Source organism: Parus major, chromosome Z (assembly GCF_001522545.3).
Source record: "Parus major isolate Abel chromosome Z, Parus_major1.1, whole genome shotgun sequence".
Taxonomy (NCBI): domain Eukaryota; kingdom Metazoa; phylum Chordata; class Aves; order Passeriformes; family Paridae; genus Parus; species Parus major.
Window position 1 is genome coordinate 40,842,484 of NC_031799.1, and position 16,080 is coordinate 40,858,563.

General features: G+C 38.2%; 1 long non-coding RNA gene across 5 annotated transcripts; it reads left to right on the forward strand.

Annotated features, from left to right (window-relative positions):
* Positions 1 to 6: 6 nt before the first annotated feature.
* Positions 7 to 6,660, forward strand: LOC107198511. 5 transcript variants are annotated; one of them, XR_001519020.1, is made up of 6 exons: positions 7 to 866; positions 1,180 to 1,341; positions 1,428 to 1,554; positions 3,386 to 5,917; positions 6,046 to 6,176; positions 6,269 to 6,660. It is a non-coding gene; the product is annotated as an uncharacterized LOC107198511 (long non-coding RNA). The 5 variants fall into 5 exon arrangements; XR_001519021.1 differs by having other exon boundaries at positions 3,386 to 3,658; positions 5,770 to 6,176; XR_001519024.1 differs by having other exon boundaries at positions 3,386 to 3,658.
* Positions 6,661 to 16,080: the final 9,420 nt, after the last annotated feature.

Sequence of the window (16,080 nt, forward strand, 5' to 3'; positions counted from 1 at the left end):
GTCAGCAGAGGACCCGGCCCGTGGAGCTGCACACCCCTGCCCGGGATGGAGGTGATGGTTCTCGCAGGAGTTTTGGGTGTCCCGTAGTTAAATGCTGCTGAGACCACGCGGCTGCAAGGCCATGCTCTGTTAAAACGATTGCCGCAGACAGACTGCTGCTCCTGCTCTGGGCGAATCTCAAATGTAGCATCAATTGCTGATTATTTATTTATTTGTTTATTTAGTGGGGGGTTTTTTGGTGTGTTTTTTTGTTTTGTTTTGTTTTGTTTTGTTTTGTTGTTGTTGTTGTTGTTTTTTTGTTTTTTTTTTTCTATAGAGTATCAGTTCTCCGGAGAAATGGTCAGGATCCTGCCAGCAGGGATATTTTTTCTCTCTGTGAGTTACCCTGTTGCTCTTCCCTTCTCTTCCCTCTGACTTGGGCATCCAGCCAGGGTCACTCCACCACTCCTGGAAATGTGACAGTGTATGTGAGCCAGACTGAATAATGCACTTTGGGGAAATGTTTTTAGAAGTAACTAAAATGATTGTAAAGGTTCTTATTCTGAAGCTGCCACTTTTTTTCTTAGGCATTTCTAACTTAAAAAGGCAGAATGAGACAGCAGGTGTCACTGTAATAGCAGCAAAAGCAGGAAGAGTAAATCTGTATCTCTCTTACCGCATGTTATTTTGTCTTTATACAATATTCATCAGAGAAGACGATCAAAGGCAGCTTGGTCCTTGCCCTGGTCTCCTGACTGTAGATTTATCAAAAACGAGCTCAGCTTTTGTCAGTATTAAGAAGCATGAACAGGGTTTGGGAGACTTTAACACTGAGAGATAAAGGACACAATTATCTTCCTTGTGGACTAGCAAAGGGACAGGAAGAGGTATTATCTTTTGGAAATACCCTTTTGTGCTTTCTGATTTTTATGCAAACATACAAGTTTTCAGTAAAATTAAATGGAAAATACTAAGAAGTGATTATAAATTTTAAGTTTTGTATTTTGAACAGAGTGCCTAAGGCTAATAGTCCTATCTTTTTAATGAGACACCTAAATCAATGTGATATTCAGACTCAGTGGTCTCACTGGAGCTGTCTTACCATTAAAACCTTGCCAGTGAGTCTCACTTTTAGGCTCAACCATTCCACTTTAGTATTCATTAAGAGAAAAATCTGTGTCTGCTATATGACTCCTGCAGGGTAATGAGCGCCATAGACTGCAGCTGAGAAGAGAACCTATCCATGACGGGAATTTTGCAGTGGATTATAATACTTACTGAAGCACAGATTAACCAGTAAACATAGAAAACAACAGAGGAAACTTCAGATTTCACGTATCTTTAAATTAAGGAGAAGATTAAGTATGTCTAAATTACTGTAAAGACTTGAGTGTGTAAAATGTTGCAAAACTGGATAACAATGAGTAGTCCTCTCTTCTTTAATTTAGGTTAAAGTATAGGTCTGACCATCCTTGAGTTTCAAAACACTCTCACTAATGTTGAGCTGAGGAAAACCTTCAGGAATATGCCTCTTTTTCTGAAGTTCAGGTAGTGGCATAGCATGTAAACTGTCAAGTAAGTGTATTTGTTGTTTTATAAAAGTACTGCCCTGTCCTTACTACTCCAGTCTCTTCCAGCATGGTGTGTCTTGTGCTCTGAAGGCTTATGTGTGAGACTTCTCTGCATTCCTACTACCCACGTTTCCATTTGGCTTCGTTTCCTCCAGCCATCTTGGAGAAAAATGTGAAAAAATTTCAAGAATTTTATCACTATGGAAAATTTTATCAACTATGGAGAGTTGCAGAAAACTGGCAACCTGGGCCCTAAACCCCCTTAATCTTCACATTTCAAAGGGCATTCAATATGGTCATACAACTCAATACTGTGCTAGGAAATAAAACTCTTCCCAGTACATAGTGAAGGATATCAATGAACCTAGCAAAGAAACAAATCAATTGAAATCACAGACAACCTTTCCTAATATCCCTAAGCTTCCCTTCAGTAATATATATTCTTTATACAAATTAGCTGCTGAGAATTGCAGGAAAAAAGTAGTTTTATAACCAGAGCTGAATGAAATGGAGGACAGGGAAACCAGATTAAAAGAAATAGATAAACGTGACAAGCAAAATTCATGCAAGATCTGAATTGACATAAATCATACCCTGAAGTTTAGAGGAGCTGAATTATCCCTTTTTGATGCTGCTAGCCAAGACACAGCCTGAACCCTTGTGGGAGAAAGTGTTTTAACAGGGCTTTTAGTATCTCTGAGAGCATTTATTACCTGCTGTGTTACAGGGGATTTGGTTTAGAATTTAAACAGTTGAGACACATACAGGTGAAGATAGATACAGGTCAATGACAAATACCAATTATAAAAGTGGTCTGAACAGCCACAGTTATTAAGTGTAGACTTCAAGTCACAATTTCAGTTCATTTTGATGCTGCAAAGAGTCTGCTACAAAGGAACAGACCTGGCTCATTATGTGGGTCCATATAATTTGTCTGTACTATTGCTGATCATAGGGACAGGATGGGATGAAAAAGATTACACTGCTGAAAGTATTTTTAAAAAGTATTTTAAAACTACTAATTAGATTAGAAGCTGTAAGTGACAAACACTGAGAAAAATTTGTGTGTGTGATAGTTCATTTGCATAAAGGATCAAGGACTTCAACAGAAAATAGCACACTGCTGTGTTTCTCTCAGATTTTAGCTTTCTGTGTACTACTTTTTAACTTCTGATGTTTTTATATCCTTAAAACCTAACCTTCCCTTTAATGGAGTTGCCATTAAATGGAGTTACCATTGGGATTTAGCTATATATTGTCACATGTTTCAGAGGAACTTGGTTTTACTCCAGACATACCATCCAATCTCACCTTTCATAGTCAGGCAAGTTTTTATAAGCTGTTGCCTGCATTTTCTTGCTGAAGAGGTATTGTGTAGGCAATATCTGTTGTGTGCTTCAACAGACAGCCTAACACTACCTGAAATAAAGCTTGTCAGGGAAAAAAATGTGTTTTTCTGACAGCAACAAGGAAATATGGGTTAGAATAAAGAAATCTGTTGTGCTGTTCTAAATAAAGTGAATGTTTTGCTGAAAACGAATACATTGAGGGGGAAGAAGTTGAGACATCATGTCATTTCCACATTTTTAAAATAATGAAAAAGAGTTGATTTTTTTTTTCATTTTTATTGGCCCAGATTATACAGGAAGCATAGTGGTTGCAACTGGCAAACACTTAATGACTTAATGAGCTCTGAGTCTAGATTATGCGTGGCTCAACTTAAACTGAGGTTCATGTTGATGGGTAGGACACCAGAAGGCTTGTTAAGGATGGCCCTGAGATCATGGAGCAGTTTTATATTAAAGAAGGATCTTTGGATCTTATTTCTCTGGCAGAACAGCCAAGGAACTTTGATGGACCAGCATTGCATGAAGCTATGGAAATTTCCAGGCTGAAACTCTGCAAGTAGTGACCCAAGTCACACCAAACACTCAGCTGCAGAGTGAGAACCAGTGAAGGGAAGCAACAAATATCTGCCTAGACTCCCAGCACTGTGAGAATGTGAAGAGGAACACAGATATGCATGTATTTTCACCATACTTTATTGAAGAGAAGTATTTTGTTTTTCCCTGATTGCCCCATAATCACTCATCATGCAATTCTAACAGGTAATGTTTCTGCAGATACATGTTTTGGCATCTTACTTAATATCCTCTCTTACGCAGGAATTTGCTGAAACTATGTTTTAAGACAGCTCTGCCCATGAGAAAATACTTGAAAAGAAATTTGAGTACAATGAAAACTAAGGGCTTTCCCTTGCTGTGGAAGGGATTAAGTATAGGGAGTTGTGTGAGTGTGAGAGAACCAAATGTTTGCCAGTAACTATACAAGGTTGCTTCAGTATCACTGTTTGTGTAAGCATGGTATATCCTGTGGCAGCATAACAATCAAGCCAAGGGTGCTTGTTGTTGTACAGAAAAATCTTTATTTCTGAGTGACCAATTGATAAGGACATCTTCAGAATACAATCTGTCTCCTCCTTGGCCCAGTGTCCTTACATCCTAGAGTATATCCAAAGAAATGTAACTTTTCCTCTCCCTTAACACATACATGGTATTTATCATAGTCTCCATGGATGGTAATGCATTATCTTGGTTTGCCATGGTTTATTTTTGCTTCCCCACTTTTTTCCTGCTAGAAATTCTGTGTAAGATCATTGTGCAACCTACCAAATCCTTTAAAGCAACAGAAACCTACAGACTTTAAGACCAATTCATCAGTACATGGTGAGGTTAAAGAGAACGTAGCCTTCCAGAAGATTGCACTAACTTCACAGTTCGGTAAACCTATCTGTGATGGTAATAAGAGAGAAATGTATGCATAGATCTGTGGAAGAGGCAGGAGACAGTCATAGTGAATGCTTGAATATGGATACTTATGTGAAACTCTATAGTATAAAATAGTTTGTGCAAATTACTATGTGTAACATACTTATTCTCAATATACCTGTAAACATGAATCCCTTTTGCTTCATCAAAAAATCATTGATTGAAGCTCTGCAAAAATCTGTAGAAATCTGCAAAAAATCTGCAAAAGTCTGCAAAAATGGAAAAGAACCGCTGGGGACCTAATAGTTCTGAGGTTTGTGCAAAAGTCTTCACTTTGATCTGCATCAAAGCTGCTGCTTCAAAGTTATTTCTAAGGGACAGAGACTGAAATTGGAAAAGGAATAGAAAGTAGTGCATGAGCCTAATGTATTATAGAGTCTCTGGTTTTTCTGACTGCTTGGTTTTTGTGCTGCAATGAATGCAAGATGACAAACAGGGAGTAAATCAGCTGTAATTAAGTAGCAATGGTAGCAATGCATTTGATTTGGCTGTTTATATTGTTTATCTTTTAGACAGTTTGCTATAGAATCTACCCAGAGAAAAACTAGGAATATTCTCTTTGAGTAGAAAAGAAAGAGAAATGGAGGAGAAAGGGGAATAGTCAAGGAGGAAATATTAATCAAAGCAGGAATCTATAATAAACATCAATGTTAGAATGTTTTTAATGTGATATGACATCTGGTGTTTATTTAATTAATGAACTCCTATGAAGACACAGTTCTTACCAAAAAGACTTCATAATATTAACATAATTTTATTCAGTGGGCTTAGTTGCTATGATTTAACTATTCTGTCTTCAGTTACAGGGTACTTATGTGTATGTAAACAAGATTCTGCTTTATTCAGGTTTGATCTAAGTACAAGTACTTCTGAGGTTTCCTAAATAATTTGCAGACCTGTTGCCTAAAAAAAGAAGTACAAGGGAAGTGATATTAAGCTGCTTCTCTACCTGCCTGACTTGCTTTCCAACACTGCCTGACAAACTTGGGTGATTACTACAGCTGAGATGAAGGCCATCTGGATTGTATTTCTGCCTTCTTATAAAACACTTAAAAAAAATAAAAAAATAGAAGGTCTGCTGAAGTGTTCAGGCAGGAAACATTATCCCATTTCCTATGCAAATATCTCAGTTAAGTTTAGAGAAGTTCTGTGTCAAAGTTTGCAATAAAAATTACAATATGAACAGAGTAAAAATTTGAAAATTTTTTCTACTACCAAAAGAAATTTTGTAGAAACTGATTTAAAGAATCAGCAGTATTTTGAAATTATGTTGTCCAATCATATTTCTAAAATTGGAAGTGCAGAAGACTATAAACAGAAAATTTCTGTCTTAAAGACAGTAATAAGTCTACAGACTAATTCTGTGAGATGTATTCTATTATTTTTTGAAGAAATTCAGGCAGGTCAATATCTTTGGTCATGTTTTGTGCATGCAAAAAATGATACAACCTCACTAGTGAAGAAAAACAAGAGACATCCAGTTCACCTTTTGAATCCAGGACTATTAACTTTGTGGAAAATATGTGGAAATTAATAAAGGTAAGGAATAAAAATACAGGAATTACTGTTTCCTTATATTTTACAAACTTTATTCTTCCAGAAAACCAAAGCTTTAAATTCAGAAAATGCTTATATTGATTCTCTATTATTAATGTTTTCATGCCCAGCATAAGTGGAAGAAAATAATTACAAGCTTTGTTGCCAAGAATGAACTTCTGCAGAATCTAGGAACAAAAATGGACCCTAACTTTGTATCTATCTGGATACATATTTAAATATAGTAGCTAGTGAGACAAAGGTAAATCTCCCAGTTATTTTTAGTAGCTCTTTGTGTTGAAGAGTGAGAATTAGCCTTTGTATCAATAAAATAACTGTGAGCTTTGCTTTCAGGTAACTGAAGAGAGGAATAGATTAGCACAGAGTCATCATTAGTCAAGGAACCATCATAAAAGCCTGTCCTGGGATGATGTTATGATGCTTGTATCCCCAACTGTGTGTTCTATTTATGCTTTATATTAAATTCTGCACCTTTAAGACTGGCTCTGAGAGTGAAGGGGGGGAAAGAAGAAGCGCACAGTTTGTGTCCAGAAATGGCACTCACTCCCCTGCATCCTGCTCCTGGACTGTGCTGTCTGCAGCACGGACAGACAGTGGGACTGAGCTCTCCTTTGCTGTTAGTTAGTTTTCAGCAAGCTGAGACAGGGAAGTTCCCCAGAATGTTTTTTCTTTTTTTTCTTGGATCTGTTCATTCTCTGGACTGAAAACCCAGACAAACCCCGAGAGCTCACACCTGTGGCCCACCAGGGCCTGGGTCTCAGCACTTTCCAGCACTGGAGGGACTGATAAGAGACTGAGTGAGCCGAGCTACACCACAGGAAAAGGACTTCTCTGGATTTGTCATCTCATTGAACAGCGAGAGGTTTTATTGTTTAATATTATTCAATTTATGTTAAATAAACAGTTTTTTTCACTTTTCTCCAAGGAAATCTTTTCCTGAACTTGTTGGGGGAGGGGCTGCTTTAATTTGCTTTCTGGAGAGACCCTATTCAGAGGTTCTCTCCCAGATTTTCCCTAAACCAGGACACAGCCCTAGCAGTGTACTCAGCTCTGTGTTTTACAAAGAATGAGTGTAAAAGGGAATCAGGTTTGTGTTTAGATGAGATGCTTTCTGATAGATGTTTGCTTTTGTCTTTGTAAAAATGGATTCATCCTTATGGAAATATGTTTCAAATATAAAACATAAGTAAAGAAAGAAAAAAAATCTGTTATATCATTATCCTTTGGGAACCTTTTTCTTGTGAGACATTATTTTCATCAAGAAAATCCACAGTTGTCTAGATGTTCAGATCATACTTTGTATAAGTTGAATAAAGAATCAAGACAAAAAAGAGCTTAACTCTTGAAAACTGCTTTCAGATCTCACTAAGGCCTCAAAAGTGAAACTTTTTTTCATGAGTGATAAGTCCCTTTTCCAACTGCATGTGTTTACCCACATATAAGTATCACATGGCTGTAATTTAGGGCATAAATTTGTCCTTCATCCTCAATCAAATAATTCATTGTACAAGTCATTTTTGCCTACCCTAAAATAATATCCAGGGAGTCCAAATATAATTTTCTATCTGTATTTGGGACTTCATTCTTTCTTGGCTTATGGTAGGTTTATTTTGCAATGTGATGTAAGTGTTATTAAATGAGTCTTGTTCTAGTAAAAGGTTTCTGTACACTGTATCTTTCTTTTTCATTAGCCAAAATAAAAACATTAATTTTGGGAACTCATGAAAAAGCTTGACTTTTTAAAGACAGAGCAAATTCAGTGTTGTCCTATTTCACTTTTGTTTTGTCCTTTCCTTCTTTAGAAGTTAAGTGGTTGTTGACTAATGGCCTGAATTCAGCAGGTCATTTATTCATGAGTTTCTTCCTTATCCTGCCCTCTTGGTTGCTGTCATGTGTGAAGTGGTGATTGGTGACTTGTTGGGCCACAGCAACCACGTAGTGTTGGTTTTCAAACCTCTGGTGCCTTGCTTGCCCCCACCTTGCTCCCAGGATGGGCCAGGTACAGGCAAAAATGGTTAGAAAATCATCATGTTTATTAAAGTGTCCTCAGCAAAGCTGTTTTCCCTAAATGGGTTCTTTCACCCCATGTGAAGAAGCCAATCCTCACACAGTCAAAGTATTTGCTTTATTTACAGTTTTGCAGAGAAAGGGTGTGGGGTGGCTAACCTGTAAAGACAGCAAGATGACTGTCACAACTTTTCATTGTTTATATATGTTTTATCAAAGACAGTAGTGTTCATTGACTACAAGTTGTATGTTTTCTTTTTAATTAGTGTTTTATATTCTATTGGATAAAGGTTTCCCTTGCTTCTTATAATGATTAATCTGCATGCTCAGATCTGGTGGTTTTCTTGGGTCAGTGGGCCATGAGTAAGTGGCTGTGATCTCCTCCTGTTAGAATTATCTTTTATCCAGACAGAGCTGATTTCAGCACGGTTGCTGAGTTGGCTTTATGAGTTTCTTCCTCATCTTGAGAGTGCTGCCTGTAAATTCTGCATTCATTGTTTCCACTATCAGTAAAGAGTACTTCTCCCCAAGCTTTGTCAACATCACCTTAGGTCTGAGACCACTGATGCATGTCTAAATCTAAAACTTATCTAGGTAATTGTACTGACAGTAGTTTATATAACACCTGGACAGCAACCCTACCCTGTGTTGCTCCCTCAGGACACTGGGCAAGCTTCAGGCCAGCTGCCTTTTCCAGGGCCCAGCCTGGCACTGGCAGAGGGTAGTAATCTTCCAGATGTCCTGCCATGCAGGAGAACGAGAACAGCCTGCACAGAGTCCACAGTGCCCACCTGAATCAGGAGGGCCATTGCTTGTTGAGAGCCTGCTGCTCACTGAGGACACAGGCCTCTAGCTGGTGGGCAAGGGCTTGGGGGACCACAGGAGGGATCCCATACTGGAGCAGAATAGGAAGAGAAAGAAGGAGCAGCAAAGACAACATGAGCTGACCACAACCCCCATTCCTGTCTATCTTTGGTGCTTAAAAAGAGGAGATAGAGAACTGGGACTGAGGTTGAGCCAGGGAAGAAAGGAGAGTTGGGTTTAAAATTAGGTTTTTATTCCTCATTATCCTTCTCTGATTCAATTTACTTGTGATGTTAATTGGTGAGTAACCCATTCCTGTTTTTATCTCAACACCCAAGCCTTTCATTATATTTTCTCCCTCCTGCCCAGCTAAGGAAGGTGATAGAGTGATATAACAGTTTTGGTGGGCACTAGGTGTCCAACCAGGGCCAACACACTACACTGTCCTTTGGTTTGATGTATAAATCCCATGCAGTAGCATTATTAATGTAAAGAAAAGATGTTTGTTTTGTTTTACTCTTCATCTTGAATGCAAATCTCTCCCTGTAGGATATAATTTTTGCTTATGATTGTGTGTCTCTTCCACTTCCACAGTTCTCCAGCAACAACCTTCAGTTGAAACAGAAAGCTTAGTCCTACTGAGCTGTCCTCTTCTTTATCTTAGCTCATTTTAGGATCAGAATATAAATTTAATGGGTAGTTCAAGTGGTGTTAGTGAGTTAGTGTGTATCTGCATATTTGTTTTATTGTTGACTAAACTTAGTCACAGGACATTGCTAACAATCCAATATCTCCTTTGAAATATCAGAACATAGCAAGAATGTAAATGCATATGCTTGAATTTAAACATCTCTTAGAATATTTGACAGCAATATCTTTATATTCTGCAAAAGATGTTATTAAAATGTCAGTATTTGTTAGAACTACCCGGTGTAGTAAAGGCACTTATTTCTCATTTTTATTCTTTCATTAGACATTTTGGGTACCTCAAAATCATGGGGGATCTGCTAAGAGTAGAAGAGTGGATAAGAAAGGTGTTGTCATGAGTGTTACGGTTGTCTGATAAAATTGTGAACAGGTTCCTTTGCACAGTGTGATGGATTTCCTCCTGCCAGATGACATAGCATCCTTTATCAATAAATATAAGTGCTCTGAATTACAAAAATAACAACTGGTTTCCCATCCTATTTGAAAACCAAGAGACTGATCCTCATTCTAGATATCTTTCTGTTGTTATCATTACTGTTCTCAGCAGCACACATATCAAAGTCTGTCCCACAGATAAGTGAACTGAGGCTCAGAGATGGAATTTGTCCAGTCATATTGTAATGTATTTATAGAGATGACTAAAGAGCAAAAGGATACAACCTGTTATTGGTAGTAATTTTTGGATTAGCAATTCAGTGATTATTTTAAGTTATTCCTTCTATTATATTGAAGTTCCAAGGCAACAATCTCTGAAAAGGTGAGTTAACTTTTTTCCTATTTGCAATAGAACTATCTTATCTAGAACACTGGAGAGAGCTGGAATCTTCCTTAGAGAAAATAAAATTTGACTTGTGTGATTTAATATTCCCTGATGTGTGCAGTCATTTGAATTTTCATACTAGTGAGACATTGTGCCATAAACCATGGCTGCCTTTAGACAAAAATAAGCAGATTCAATTCACTGATTGAGGCAATTTTCATAGGTGAAGGTGCAGTACCTTAAAGTCTTGTATCACAGAACAGCTGATAAATGTGATACTGCAAGGTCAGCTGTTGCTGATGTAATGCAGGTTTGATTGACTTTCCTTACAAAGAGTTCTTTTTGACAAGTATATTTCATTTGGGGTTTTCAACCTAGAAACTACTGGGATGTGGGGGCTTTGGTGTTTTGGTGGAGGAAGTGGGTTTACCCCCCTTTCTTCTGGAGAAGTAAGGGGGAAATTAAGTTTTCAGTATGAAGAGAAAAAGTGCTATTTGCTTCAGTAAGTATGGCTTCTAGGAAATAGCTATATGGGCAGGCAGATTCAGGAGTCCTCCTGCTAATCATTCTTGTTCTCATTGTAGGATGGCTTACATGGAGGTGGTATGTGCACAGTAAGCCAGAGCTTTTGAGCTGTTGTGTTGCTGCAGTATGGTCAAATTCAATTCCTGGATAGTAATTTGGACGAAGCTGTGTACCATAGGTGTCCTGCACTGACACTACTGAGGCAGGTATCAGAGGGTAGATAGAAAGATACAGATTGAAACAGTATGATCTCTTTCCTCCCTCCTGCCATTTTAAACCCTTAGCATCTTTCAAGAGGTGCTGATATCCTCAGATAATCTTTGGGATAATCGTCCAGTGAGGATTCATTCAGTGTTTTTAATTGTATTTCCTTTCAATAAACATCCCTGCATTTACTACCAAGGCAGTGAGATCCTTTGGACTGCAGGGACTCCTTGCCCTCAAGGTGTAAATATTTCTAACTTGGGGAGTGATGGGAAAGGTTTTTGTTGCTGGGATGGGATATATGGTGGTGCAATCCTGTAGTGGTGCAGTCCTGGGTACACAGATCCTTTCACACAGGTAACTGACAGATTTCACTTCCTTGAGATGAGTATTATGAAACTGGGCCTTATTTGATGGTGATGTTTTCCTCCCAAAAAAGTTATGTGGAGAATATATGGTCTGGATATGAGTGAAATAAAAGAATGAATGAAGAACTATGACAAAGTTCCATAAAACATACCCATAGGTGACTATCCTTTTTGTTTTGTTCTTTTGTTTTTAGCAAAGAGGCTAAATAAATTGGGAATGAGTTGTGTCCATCACCATGGGCATACACCACAGTCTTGGTGGAAAAGGTCCTGAGAGTCCTGGTTGATGCGCTGAACATGAGCCAGCTGTGCCCAGGTGACCAAGAAGGCCAATGGCATCCTGGCCTGTATCAGCAACAGTGTGGCCAGCAGGAGCAGGGCAGGGATTGTCCTTCTGTACTCGGCACTGGTGAGGCCTCACCTCAAGTTCTGGGTTCAGTTCTGGGCCCCTAAGTTCAAGGATTACTTTGAGGAGCTGAAGCATGTCCAGAGAAGGGCAATAGAGCTGGTGAAGGGTCCAGAAAGTGTGCAAAACCCATGTAGATGCTTGGGAGCGTGATTAATGATGGTCCTGGTAGTGGTGGGTTAATGATTGGACTTGATCTTAAAGGTAGTAACCTAAGTTACCCTATGAATCTACATAAGGAAGGTAGGTTTGATTCCTTTGTCTGCACAGATAGATAATCTTCCAGAAATTAACTCCTAATGGTATCCTAATTATGGTGTTCTGCATCAGTTTCAGGGACAACTTTGCTTCTCAAAAAAAATTCCTGATATTCATTCTGATGCGAGCCTGTATGCACCATGTTACAACTCATCTCTGAGTCAGGGCAACTGAGGTTCTATTTAATGAATCCCTTGGGACAGTTGCAGTGATGTGACAAGATGTATATATGAGCCAGGTTTATTTTTAAATCAATTTGGTTGCAATGGAAGGGAGGCATATAACTGTCTTGGTCCTTTCCATAAAAAATATAATGAAGAAAATATACAAAGAAAAGAAAGAAAGACATGGAAAAAACAAGAGGAGATAGAGGAGAGGAAAGGTAGCACCAGACTGAAAAAATTCACTCATAATGATAACTTGGAGTAAACTTGGTTGAGAATTACACTGCAGTTCATGGACATATAGTATAAGTAAAATAAAAACAAACAAACAAAAAAAAAAAACAACAAAAAAAACCCCAAACAAACTTAAAAAAAATAAAAATCACTCCAAACACAATGCAGAAAAGGAAATTACATACTTAGTACCTTAATTTGTTTTATCACAGGAAAGCCGTGAATTATGTAAGCACAATTGAACCAATAAGCTTCTTTCCTACAGTGTTGTATCTGTGGGATGGCAGGGGTTTTCCTTTCCTGATGCATTTTATGTAACTTTTCCAGGAAAATGTTTTCATGCACTGATCAAAGAGAGAAACTATGTGAGCTACAGGTGCCAATTCCCTTCTTTTTAATCATTGTAAAAATTAAAAGGTACAAACTGGAGCCTGTGTAGAATATTGCTTATTTTTTATGTTTTCACAGTCAGATGTCTGTAGTGTCTCAAATATGAGGGTACATGGGATTAAGGAAAGAGTAAGGCTGTTTCTCCCTTCTGCATTTAACCAAACCAAAATGGGAGAGAAACTTCTCTCAGGCATTCTCAACAGTTTCTGTTGGAATTTTTTGCAGCCTTAAACCAGGGCCAGGGCATCTGATAGCAGAAGGTTGATTGAAGTTTCCAAAGTTTTTTAGAACTTTCCTCCAGTACGATAGAAAATCTTTCAGTTTGGTGAGGGCAGAGTAAAGGGAAGAGAAAGCTATAGAATTCTAGTACAGTTTTAATACTGAGAAAAAGCTATGTGATGTGTAGAGCTCTTTCAGTTTTCTTAAAGTCAGAGATACCTGAAGCTCATTTTTAAGAGCTTTTCTCAGTAAAATACAAATTTTTCTTGAGCTCTGCTTCTTTCCACCTAGCCCTCTGTTTTCCTCTGCTTTTAAACAGAATGTAGAGTGCTTTCAGGCAAAGCACACTTATCAGCGATTTCAGGAGAAAATGATTCCCTCAGCTCTGTGTAAATGTGGCCCAGAGCTGCAGTTACAGCAAAAAATGGCTTCAGTATCCATCCTAATAGCGCATCAGAAACTGTCATGGCAGTTCTCTGCTGCATGATGAATATCATTCATATTCATCATATAAATGATGAATTCATATCAATATGAATACTGAACCTGATTCCAGTATACATTGTATTTTTAATGTGGTGCTGCTGTAAAAAAAGCTACCAGTACCTTCCAGTACTGGTACTTCCAGTACCAGTACTAAAGCTAGTATCAGGGAGAGGAGTATTTTCATATACAGCTGCAGTGTCTCTAGGTAAAGATCTTTTACCATCTGTGTCACCATAGTTGACTTTACCTTGGAGACTTTTCGTGCACATACTTCTTTTCATCTGCTTCAGCAATGATCTTCCATTAATTGTAGAGAGGTGAGAAGGCAAGGAAGGTTTGTGCTCTTTCAAGGGTTTCAGAAGACCTTCTCTAGGTAAAATCTAACAGTTCTTGATTGCACTCAAGAGAAATTAATACAGCTGAAATTTTGTAACTTTCCTAAATCAGTAGTGTGAGACACCAGTACATATTTAATGGCTAGACTTCTGTGTTTATGGTCCATATGCAATTCTAAAGTCTACCACGGTAATGAAATCGTATGTTTTTAACAAAGTAGCAGGACTGGATCTTTCTTATGAGTGACAGTTTTGATAAAGTGCTGATCTGACTGTGATCTGGATTAGAAGGATGCAACAGCTGCCCATGCAATGCTGTTACATGGACAAGAGGCTGCTTTATTTTTTTGGCACTGTGTGCTGATGCTAGAGTAGTTCAATAACTTGCATGTTCCTAGTGAACCTTTAGAATTCTGACATTGAATTGTTTTGCTTGCTATACTGTATGGGCATGAAACCAAAGGAAAATAATATATCTCTGTTTATTTCTTGTTTGTATTTTATATGTGCATGACCTTAAAGACAGAATGAAAGAAGTATCTAGTTTTCTATATGTATTTATAGTGCGACTATAAAAGATATTCTCGTCCATTTTTTTAATGAGAATCTCATCATTGATCAAACAAAGACAAATTGAATTTTCTTCTCTGTCCCAATTTTTTTAGAAGTGTATGAAACATGCCCAAGTGAAGTAAAATGGTTGAATGTCACATTTCAATCTACAATGAGTTACTGTGTTTTCATTAAGAAACAGAGTAATCTTCCATATCATGTTGTATATATTAATGAAAAGTTGTACATATTAATGAAAAAAAGAAAGTCTGCAATTCTTTTTGCCTCCAAAGCTTCTGTTGAGAATAGTGTTCAAATATCTCTCTCTGTACAAAATAGATTTTTCCATGTAGTAAATGAAGCAGCATAGACTGGACTCCATGACCCAGAAAAACTATCCATTTTGTTTGAAATTAATTAGAATTTTGTTGCAGACTTGCAGAGTCTTCACAACACCTACATTTGGCAAGCCAACAAGAGAAGAACAGGTAGGAATATCTGAGGAACTCTCAGACAGTGTATTTAAATCACAAATTTAAAACACTCAGGGAGTGTTGCCCCAAAACTGGTCAGGCTGGAGATTGTGATAGTTGGCTGGATTAAGCAGCATTTAGGGAATTAAAGAGATCCCTAAAATAATAATAATAATAATAATAATAATAATAATAATAATAATAATAATAATAATAGTAATAATAGTAATAATAGTAATAATAGTAATAATAGTAAATAATAATAAAAAAAAAAGAATCAGCCCAAGGAGAGGTCTGGCTGAAGCAGCAGGGCTGCCGTGGCAGAAGGGATGGTGCCATGGGAGCAGATGCCATCAGAGCTCCGTCTGACACCACACGAGTCGCGCAGGGGTGTCCTGGGCTCTGCCCTGCCGGGGGTGCCCTGGGCAGCCTCTGCTGCTGCCTGGTGCTGGGTGATGGGGAAGGACCTGGGCTGGGAGCTCTCACAGCAGCTCCACCCTGCAGGGTTTGCAGCCAGGATCTCAGGAGGGGCGAACCTCCTTCCCCTGGGGCTGCTCCAGAGATGCTGCAGGGATTGCCCTTCCTGGGATTAGTGACAGAGGGGAGCTCAGGGACTGGGGGTGTTTGTCAGCATTTTCTGAAGGGCTCCTGATGTGTAGTTCATGAGTTGCATTGCTGACACTGATCTCAAAGTGCAGTTCAGTGATTGCCAGTTAATTACATGTCAATAGTAAATGAATATACTACTTTGATCCTGATTTGGTTTAACACCATGAACATTTTTTTTTGTCTTGTGATACAGGGTTTATTCAAGTAACTGACCAGAACAGTAGCAGACATAAAAAGCCAGGAAGGTTTTTTGAAATTGTGTATACCTACACTATACGTGTAATATATAGCAATAAATGAGTTTAATAATTAAAATAATTTGTTGAAAACTGCAGAAATTATCTCTCTTTGGACATCAAGGATTGTGTGACAGCAAATTTTTCTATATGTATGTCTGAAAGGCTGGATTTCAAGAACTGAATCCTTTCAAGTGGAGTTGCCTGATATCTGCAAAATGTACTTTGTTATTCTGATGGCCTAGAGCGCTTTCCCAAATCTAACAAAACATAACAGACAGTTGGATGGATTTGGCTGACAAAGCCAGTGACATGTGTGATGCAAAAAAGAAAAAAAGAGGTCAGTTAGAAATCTCTCCTCTCCTCTCCTCTCCTCTCCTCTCCTCTCCTCTCCTCTCCTCTCCTCT